At 35.5% G+C, this 11,166-nt stretch overlaps 1 long non-coding RNA gene across 1 annotated transcript in view; it reads left to right on the plus strand.

Annotated features, from left to right (window-relative positions):
• LOC103876756 overlaps positions 1-9,485 on the plus strand; it is a 428,348-nt gene extending 418,863 nt beyond the window's left edge. The window contains exon 8 of the long non-coding RNA XR_004178190.1: positions 2,655-9,485. This is a non-coding gene — a long non-coding RNA (uncharacterized LOC103876756). The remainder of the gene's footprint in view (positions 1-2,654) is intronic.
• The last annotated feature ends 1,681 nt before the right edge of the window (positions 9,486-11,166 follow it).

Raw genomic sequence — 11,166 nt, forward strand, 5'->3', positions numbered from 1 at the left:
TTAGGGAGGATTCCCTCTTTCTCTATCTTTTGGAATAGCTCAATAGGATTGGTACCAATTCTTCTTTGAATGTCTGATAGAATTCAGCTGTGAATCCATCTAGTGCTGAACTTTTTTTTTGGTAATTTTTTTATTATCATTTTAATCTCACTTCTTGTTATTGGCATGTTCAGAGATTTTATATCTTTCTGGTTTAATCTAGGAGAGGTGTATATTTCCAGGAACTTATCCATCTTCTCTAAGTTTCCTAGTTTATGCACATAATGGTGTTCATAATAGCCTTGAATAATTTTTTCCATTTCTGTGTTACCAGTAGCAATATCTCCCATTTTGTTTCTAATTGAGCTTATTTGAATCTTCTCTCTTCTTTTATTGGTTAATCTCACTAATGGTCTTTCAATTTAATTTGTCTTTTCAAAGAACCAGCATTTCATTTCATTTATCTTTTCTATTTTTTGATTGTTTGTTTTATTCAATTTCATTTAGTCCTGCTCTGATCTTCCTTACTTCTTTTCTTCTTCTGGATTTGGGTTTGGATTGTTCTTCTTCTCCAGTTCTATGAAGTGTGACCTTAGATTGTTTATTTGTGCTCTTTCAGACTTTTTGATGTAGGCATTTAATGCTATGAACTTTTCTCTTAGCACCAATTTTGCTATATTCCAGAGGTTTTGACAGGTTATATCACTATTATAGTTAAGTTCAAAGAATTTTTAAATTTCCATCTTGATTTCATTGTTTACCCAGTGATCATTCAATAGGAGGTTAATTTCCATGTATGTACATAGTTTTGAGGGTTACTTTTGGAGTTGATTTCCAATTTTATTCCACCATAGTCTGAGAGAGTACTTGATATGACTTATATTTTCTTAAATTTACTGAGACTTGTTTTTTGGCCTATCATATAATCTATCTTAAAGTTGAAACAATTTCTTTGTCTGCATTATAGTGGCCAGAGTAAGATTTCCTAGGTAGCAGGGGACATAAAATCTTTATTAGTGGCAACAGCAGTGGAGTATGGAGAGAAGAAGAACATGTTTGAAGACAAAGGAATCTGTTACAATGGAAAAACTATCGATAAAAGAGATAGGGAAGAATTATCCCAGAAACAGTGGTATGAAGAAAGAAAATTGTTCTTTCTCCAGAAGTACCAGTTGAAAGCGAAATCATAAATTAGCATGGCAGTTTGTAAATGACTTTACTTTTATGAAAAACTACTATGAGTTGGAAACATTCTATAGGCATGTATGGATGGGAGAGATTATCCCTCTGATTATTATTTAGAAAAAGCATACACTCCTAGAAATATCTAAATTACAAGGTGATCACTCTTAAAATGAAAGTATAGTGAGATGATTAAATAGCAGATACTACTTGGGGCCATGTATATTAATCATAAACTCACATACTGGGCCGGGTGCTGTGGCTCACACTGGTAATCCCAACACTTTGAGAGGCCAAGGCAGGAGGATCACTTGAGCCCAGGAGCTCTAGACCAGCCTGGGCAATATGGTGAAACCCTGTCTCTACAAAAAATTAAAAATTTAGCTGAGTGTGGTGGCATGTAGCTCACCTTGTGAGGCTGAGGTGGGAGGATTGCTTGAACCCAGGAGGTTGAGGCTGCAGTGAGCCATGATTGTGCCACTGCACTCCAGTCTGGACAACAGATAATCTGGATATCACTGTGAAAGTGTGTATTGACACCTTTGGAGAACATTTTGGTTGTGTGTACCATATCTTTGTCCCAGCAAGCCTACTTCAAGAAACTTTGTGCACTCATAGCCATAATGGCACTACCATTGAAGATGCATACCTTTACCAATGGTATTGGCAAGACAGCATATCTCATGGTTTCATTTGATTTGTATCTTGTTATTAATACAGTTTTTTATTTACACTTGAGTGTGTTTTGTATGTGTGTTTTCCATTTTCTTTTTATGCCATTTGAGCATATTTTATATTCAGGTAACAGATACGAGAACTTAACAGTAAAAAATATCTTCATTTTCAGAGCACCATAAATAAAAGTTTTACATATGTGACAAACTGGACAGGACTTACTATAAACATGGCAGTCAGGGAAATCTTACAAATAATTTGCCTTTATGTTAGGAAGACTATAGCACTCTAAGATCCCATAAATACTCTCTTACATTTTCTTTCACTTCCTTAAGCTATTTATTTATTTATTTTGGGTCTTGTTTATCCAGTTGTTTTTATCCAAACAAAACATGTACATGAGTTTAAAAAGTCAATATCACCACAGCAGATCTGTGCCCTGCGTTTCCCAACTCATAGTTGTGCTGCTCAATTAACTGTTTTGCTAGATAATGTAATTAGGTTCTATTTCTTTTATTTTTGTATTGTTCACTTTTAGGTGTTACCTATTGTCTTTCTGTTCTGAGGGATGAAGAGTAACTTCTTGCTCCAAAATCTTCCCTCCTTAACAACCTCACATATATACTCTATCGCCTCGCTCATCTTTTGGAAACTGTTAAAAGATAATTTTTTGTTAAAACAATATTTATTGTATATATCACCAGGATCATATTGATAGGATTTGTAGCTGATTCTCATATTCTCTAAGAGTCCTCCCACTCAGTGCCACTTTTGATGTTCTCACCACATTTTTTTTGTTATTATTCTTATTTGCTTAGGTTTATATGGACTTCTCTACAAAAAGAAACATGTTCTGAAGATACTGTGGTCAACAGGGAACACATGAGCCTTCAATGCTACTACTCTTAAGATTGATTTGGAGATGTTTTGTGTGCTTCAAAGGTTGACAATTTACCCAAATGATCTTTGTTCTACGTTTTCTCCCAATTAACCCTAGTTTGATTTCTAGGCCCGTGGGATAAGCCAAAGGATTATTCTAGAACCCAAAAGAATGATAAATGAAAATTCTTTACCTCTGTTATTTTTGACAGAATTTCTCCAGAAACACCAAGAGTCAAAAATTATAATATGAACTTCATCCAGTTGTAATTTAAATTTTCCTTGGTTAGTGGAATTTCAGCTGATCCAACATATTTATTTTTATTTTCTAATGTTTAACATGATGAGCATTTGCCACCTTGTAATAAAAATCAAGGCATGAAAAATAAAATAAAAATACTGTAATTTCTTTATTTTTTCTCATCCAAAACTAAGTTCCTAAAGTGGAACAGTTGCATTAAAAATGTACCAAACCATTTATGGAGAGAAACAAAAAGGCAAACTAGCAGAAACTGCTGGCACCCTCCCTCAAAACTCAATTCTGGAAATAAGACCAGAAGGATAGGGTTACTGATTGTCACAGACCCAGTCTCAAAAAACAAACTGAAAACCTGTGACAAAATCTTTGCAGAGGCAGAGATGATTGGGAGAGACCTTGGGTTGTGTTGTTTCTGCCTCTCTCACATTGCCCTGGGGGGAGCAAATTCTGCCTCACTGTTGTAATGGCATACGAATGCACTTAGCTAGGAAAAGCATGAGAGCTGAAGCTGCCAGTTGGCTGGGGTAGGGATATAACAGCAATGCTAAAGGTGGGCAGCTAGCCCCAACTCATTACATGCTCCTACCTCTTCTTACCCCACCTTAACTGCCTTCATAGGAGAGAAGAGATTAGGGCAGGGGTACTGATAGATTCCCTGGGGAAAAGGGCAGATAACCATTGAGCCCTGATAGCAACACCAGAGGGTCTCCACCCTGAAGCATGCTCCTCACCCTTTGAATCTCCTTGAACACAAGCAAGGGTCTATTGTCTTAATTCTTCCTCCAGTTAGATATTAGTAGACATAATATCTGATAGCAGCAAGGAAATGAAAAATGGAACATTTAAGATATATGAGAATGCCAAACAGAATAAAAGAAATGATGGCACAATTTCTACCAGAGGAAAGCAGTACTAATGAAATAAAGAGATAAGAATTGAAAGTAAACACAATAAAATACTTGTGGCATAATAAAAAAGGACACAGAAAACATGAAAAAGAACTAATTTATTTTGTAGAAGAACCACTTGGAAACTTTGTGTATGAAAATATAATTGCTGAAATTAAAACATCAGTGGGTAAAAGAAATAACAAAACAGAAATTGCTGATCAAAATAGTTTCCCAGAAGACATAAAGAAGGGATAAAAAAGGTAAAGAAGAAAACATAAGAGAAGTTAAGTGACATAGATGATCTAAGTAGTTGATATTTATAATAAATGCACCAGAAAATAAACTGAAAAGATTAAAGAAGTTTGTTGAGTTTTAAACATGGTAAGTAACAGTAAAAAAATTAGGTATTTATTCTAAAATTTCAGATAATCAAAAGGAGAGGCTTTCCAAAAGAAAAATGTGAATCTTCTCCAAAAGAACTAAGAATCTCAGATTTCTCAATAGTCAAGCAGAAAGAAAAAGTCAATAAAGCAATATTTTCAAAAAATTGATCCTGAAATTGTAAATCCAAGTAAGTTAATATTTAAATCTAGGACTAAATAATAATTTTAGTCATCTAAGGTTTTTAGAAAGTTTACCACACATAAACTCTCTTTGAAGAAACTCTAGGAGAAAATTATTTCAACAAGAATAGGAATTAGTCCAGGAAAAGAGAAGACGATAAGGAAGAAAAGGAGAGCAACTTTTATGAAGATTACTATTAATATTGTCTAAACCAGGAGGGTCGACAAACTTTTTCTATAAAGGGCCAAATAAGAAATAATCTATAACTTATGGTTTGTATGGTCAATCTAAACTATGCAAATCCACCATGGTAGCATGAAAGCAATCTTAGACTAAAGTAAATGAATGAGAATGAGCATGCTGTCCATCAATAAACTTGATTTACAAAAACAGGTGATGAAATAGAAATCTCAGTATGCTATTTTATGAATATCAGACAACTAAATCTAAAGTAAACAATTGCCTAATCCAAAATCATGAAGATTGACTCCTATGTTTTTCCCATGTAAAAATATAAAAACCATTTTTACAGTTTTAGCCCTTGTATTTACGGCTAAGTCTATTTTGAATTAATTTTTGTATTTATGGCTAAGGTCTATTTTGAATTAATATTTGTACATGGTGTGGGATACTAGCCCAACTTCATTATTTTACAGATAAATATCCAGTTGTTTTAGCACCGTTTGCTGAAAAGACTATTCCTTCCTCACTGAGTTGTCTTGGCACATCGACAAAAGAAAATTAAAGGCATAAAATTTTTACGTGGTTTTAAAACGAATGAAAGCATCTCATTCTGATAAAAAGGAAAAGAGATCATGAAGCTATGGTAATCAGAACTATACATAAACCTAATATACTAGCCTCAAAATACAGAACAAGATAATTTATAAAAATATGGAGAGATAAAAATTTTTAGTTGGATATTTTAATGCAACCCTATCAAGAGCTAATATATCAACAAGACTTTAAAAAAGAAAAAAAAGGGATTTTTACAGTGCAATACAATTTATCTAAGAGTTAACTTTAGAAATGCTGCAGTCAACACAAGCAGAATCTGCATCATTTTGGAGAATATCTTGAATATTTCAAAATGAATCACCTATTGGCCCACAAAAAAGGCCTACAATAAAATTATAATCAATAATAAATAATATATAATAATATCATTAGAAATCAGTAATAAAACAGTTGGCTTTCAGTAGTCATAAAGTGATGACTTTCAAATCCCTTGCTTCTATAAGCCACTAACTACAAAACTCCTAGATTAAAGCAGAAACTATAAAGAGAATTATTAAGTGCTAAAAGGTAAATCACAGTGACAAAATCGTATGCAAAAATTTCTGGGATGTAGCTAAACCAGACTGTAGAGGAAAATTTAAAACTTTAAACACATTTGTCAGAAAGAAGGAGATAAATGGAAACAAATGTGTTAAGGACCTAAATTCAAAATCTAGACAAAGAACAACAGAGTGAATCCAAATAAACAAATTAGTAAGATAGCAAAGAAAAGGAGAAAAAAATCGACAAACCACAATATATAGCAATGGGCATGATTAGTCAAACCTAAAGCTACACCTTTGAAAATAATAATTAGACAAGCCTCAGACAACAGAGAACTAAGAAAATTAAGTAAAAACTCTAAATTAAAAGAAGGAGATTACAGACGAGTCTTTTATAAATTATGAATGAAGAGTATGGTGAGCTGTTCTGGAGCTTCTTGGGTTCATAATCTGGTTATACTATTTACAGTTTCCTCATCTGTAAAATAGAAATAACAGTCTCTATTTCTAACACTAGTTTCTTTACAGAGTTGTCATAAGTATTAAATAAATGTATCCATTCGAAGAACTTAGAACAGTGTAAGGCACATAATAAGTGCTTTATGTAAGTGCTAGATATTACAGCAAAAGAATCTTCAGTGGTGAAAGAAAAATAAAATGAGATTTAGAGCCCAATACTATTTCATAATTGATTGTATTCCCCACACCTTCAGAAAAATACATGTACCCTGTAACCACCATCAAAGCAAAAACATAATCTATTTTTCTGGTTGTACCCATATTGTGAAAATTATAGAGATCATGTTTTGAAAGAATCCTAAGCTGAGACTGATTTCTTGTTCATCAAACCCATTTCCCAGACTGCTCACAGTTAACTGTGGTCATGGACCAGAGTTTTGACTGGTGATACAGGAAGGAATGATGTAACCTGTTCTAAGACTGGCTCCTAAAAATCTATACAAGTCTCTACTTTCTCTGTTCTGTCTGGGTAACCTTGGAAAGCATGCACTGGTGCAGATCTCCCTTGGTCTAAGTTCCTGGATGACTGTGTGAAACAGCCCCTCCCCAGTGCTTCAAAATGCATATGTTTGTATTTGCATATGCATGTATGCACACACACATGCGCACGCATACACACACTGAACTTTAAATGAACAAAAAATAAATTTCTGCTTTCTTAGCCACCAAGGTTTCAGGTTTATTTGAAACAATAGATAGCAATTCCCTAACTGGTACAGTTATTCTAGATAAGAAAGTTGACAGAGAGGTTAATGCAGTTGGAAACTTGGAAATGAAAGGGTGGTGTGTGAAGGAGAAAACAGAAGATACCATGGATGGACTTATAATAAGTGGGCAACCTATTTTTATGCACTTGAGATCCAAATATAGTTTAAATAGTTAACCAAGGATTGAGAAATCACAGTCTGTTAGTCAGTCATTTCATCTGTATGTTATTTCAAAAAGTATTTGCTAAGTGCCTACAAGTTTTTAGAGCATGGGATAGGTACCAGCAATATATCAAGAATCAGGAGGTGGTTTCTTACCTCAGGGTGTTTATGGATTGTTGGGAGAAAGGTGGGTTTCTTTATCATTCTGTCATCAAAGATAGCTGCTTTCTACCTAGACTTTCTGGGAAGAAGGAAGGATTAAATGAGGAATTTAATAATTTCACATTTTATTAAGCCTATGTTGTTTTTGTTTGTTTTGTTTTGTCTTTCCCTGTAAACTACTAAGATTTAAACTGAATTGGCCTACATTTTTGCCAAATTTTTACCTCTAACTTCCAAAAAAATTCTAAGATCAGTAAAATTGATTACAATTATTAAACAATTAGGGAGGAAAAGACACATTTAAGAGCCCGGATGAAACAGTGATGGGAAAAGCCACACACTTGATTGACTTACTTAACTGTATTTAATTAGGAAAAAAACTCTAGAATTTGGAGGAAACTGGAATTTTCATCTGAGAAGCTTTAGAACTGTTCACAGTTCAACTTGCCTCAGTTTGCCTCACTGAGCCACTGAGTCACGCTGGTATAAAAGGAGCAAAGGCAAAGCAAAAACAAGGACCTCACCTAAGGGAGAAATGGGACAGAAGCCATGTGCTCTGTGTGCTCTGTCACAGGGGGATCCAGATCCAGCCGCTGGCCGGAGCAAGAGGAGTTGTTTGCTGTGGGACTCTGAGCAAAGAGCAGTGACTTACCAATGACCCTTCCTCTCCATGCTTCCTGTGGGCTGTCTCCCCTTTTACATATTATGGAACTGTCCCTTCCACATAAATCTAAACATGGATCCCCATTTTTGCCCCTCCAAAATGGGCTGGAAGACACATCCCTGACCACATCATAACCCAGAAAGCCAGATGCTGATGACACACTTTGCAGCTGGGATCTCTTTGCCTTGGTATCTGGGACCACAACTGAGTACTTTCCAACTGTACTGTTACCTCATTATTATTCAAATGTAATCTGTATTGGCATGTTAATGAAGTAAAGATTTGGAAAAGAATTGTGTATATTCTTCAAATCTAGAAAAAGTTTTGATGGTTGTATTCGCAATGGAAAAGCGATGTTTTAGAAAGAGGGATGACATTTTATAACATTAGATGGCATTCTCCTGGGGACAGGGGACCAGGAACATTTGAATCCTGCCTTAATCTCACAGCTTTTTCCTGTAATGTCTCCATAAAAACAAGGGACCACAGCAAATGAGAAATTAAAGTCCACTTTATTATTAGCCTGGCCAACGCCAAATAAACAAATGCAGAACTTTCTGGTAATTTGCCTAGGACACATGGCATACTCTCAGATCACAGTCCAGACCACCAAACTCTAAATTAAATATCTTATCTTAGAATCTTAGCATCCTTGGGCTGCTCACATGGAACAGGAGACAGAAGTAATAAATAAGGAACGTATTGCATGGAAAAAGAAATAAAATTAACCTGGGGAAATTTCAGAGACAGGGTCTTTTATTAAAACAAGACAACAAACAAATGAAAAGTACTCCACCATAAAAAACAGCTTTTCTATAAAAAGTTATCTATCATCAGGCAGACAGATCTTCTGAAACTAATGCCTAAGTGATAGATAGAGAGGGAGTGTGTGTTCCAACATAAAACCCTGGGTACAAGAAGAAAAGAAGAGATGGCTAAACTAAGGGCCTGTTACCAATCTAGCCATAAGATTAAAGGAGAAAGTAAAGTTTAGCCTATGACGAACTTCCCACTAGTGAATATGGACCACCCCAGCAGCAGAGAATCCAACATAGTTTAGTACCTCAGTTTCTTAGGAAAAAGTAAAGAAGAGGGCAAGAGGATGAAGAAACTGTTTCCCCAACCCTGTACAAGTCAACGATTGGTTAAAAGAGAAAGAAAGGCTTGTATTTATTTTGAGGTGGTGGTTTTATTGTCGTCGTTAATATTACAGTTGTGAGTCCCTTGCACCTTGGAGGGGAATTTATACAGGAACTCCTGCAACCATCACAATTACATCTTTTTTTAGAATTAGGTATTGTAAGAAGTCCACAGGTCTCAGCCCATACATTGAATGGTTCAAATTAAAAAAATAATAATAACAACTTAACTCTTGTTAACCTTTGCCAAGCAATCCTGACCCTCCCAGGGTGTGAGAATCCAAGCAAGAGTCACAGCGACAGCTATGCGGGTGTCAAAAAGGAGCCTCAGAAAGATTAATTTGACCAAGATCTCTGTATTAGTCCATTCTCACGCTGCTATGAAGAAATACCTGAGACTGGGTAATGGATAAAGGAAAGAGGTTTAGTTGACTCACAGTTCTGCAGGGGTGAGGAGGCCCCAGAAAACTTACAATCATGGCAAAAGGTGCCCTTTCACAGGGAAGCAGGAGAGAGAATGGTGCCCAGCAGAGGGGGAAGCCTCTTATAAAACCATCAGCTCTCATGAGACCCACTCACTATCGTGAGAACAGCATGATGAAAACTGCCCCCATGATTCAATTATCTCCATCTGGTCCTGCCCTTAACTTACACACAGGGATTATTACATTTCAAGGTGAGATTTGGGTGGGGACACAGAGCCAAATCATATCTATCTCATAGCTAATAAATGTGATCTTGGCTGTAAGTCCAGAGCCTATGCTACAGTCATTTAAAAACAAAAAAATTGAGGTTCTTTTACCAGAATTGCACAATTAATTACAACAGGTTTTGGAAATCACTTGATTTTTTGGTCTCATTAGCCATTGCAATTTGGCCTGCATAAAAGTATTCAAAGTAGATACTGAATTACTCTATTTTTTCTGTATACAAATAGAGCCAAGCAGGCATTGCTCACCATGTTCTTTGTAGCATTCTCTAAATAATTTTTCTTTTGATATTATTTTTGATTGACAAACCATGATTGTATACATTTGTGAGGTACAACATGATGTTTTGATTTATGTATACAATATAGAATGATTAAATCAAGCTATTTAATGTATCTATCACTTCACCTACCTGTCATGTTTTATTAAGACATTTAAAATTTACTCTCTGGCCAGGTGCTGTGACTCACTCTTATAATCCCAGCAGCACCTTGGCAGACAGTACTAGAAGGACTGTTTGAGCCACTGGAGTTTGAGACCAGCCTGGGCAACATAGTGAGACGCCATGTCTACAAAGAAAAGTAAAAACAATTAGTGGAGTGTGGTGGTGTGCACCTGAAGTCCCAGCTACTAGAGAGACTGAGGCAGGAGGATTGCTTGAGGATGGTAGGTGAAGACTGCAGTGAGCCATGATTGTGCCCCTGCACTCCAACCTGGGCAACAGAGCAAAACGCTGTCTCAAAAAAAAAAAATACTCTCATATTTATTTTGAAATATGGGAGGCCACAGTCTAAAAGTTTTCTTGTAATTGTCAAGATCAGGAGCTTCTTCACAGTAAGACATTCTTCTCCCTTCCAAAGAAAACATTCTTTCTTGTAAAAATTTATAATCACCTCAGTCATATGCTTGATCACCCCAAGTAGCTAGATACCTGAGTTAAAACAACTATTGAGTTGAAACAATTGTAGGGATATGTACATATATTTTATATTAAATATATTATATATTTATTATAACTGATCTCATTAACAGGTTCCAGAGAAATGAGGGTTTCCTTAGTTATGCATAAATGTATATAAACATGCTTTCTAGCTTTTATGTTATTTTACCCTCTAAATATATGTGTGTGCTTGTGTGTATTTGTAAGTGCATACATCTACATTCACATTTATGGAAGCACATACTATATGCACCGCTGGGCACTGGCAAAAATGATTGGTCAACATCTTAGGAAAGTGTCCCTTGTGGTTTAGGACTGAACTCTCCTCTATTTCCTCTCCACAAAGGAAAATGATCCTTAATCTATAGGGAAGGGAGGGAGGGCAGAAGCACAGTAAGCACAGTTATCCTTGAACTATGTTAAATGAGCACAAAATCTCACAAGACACTGAGAAA

Source organism: Papio anubis, chromosome 14, assembly GCF_008728515.1.
Source record: "Papio anubis isolate 15944 chromosome 14, Panubis1.0, whole genome shotgun sequence".
Classification (NCBI taxonomy): domain Eukaryota; kingdom Metazoa; phylum Chordata; class Mammalia; order Primates; family Cercopithecidae; genus Papio; species Papio anubis.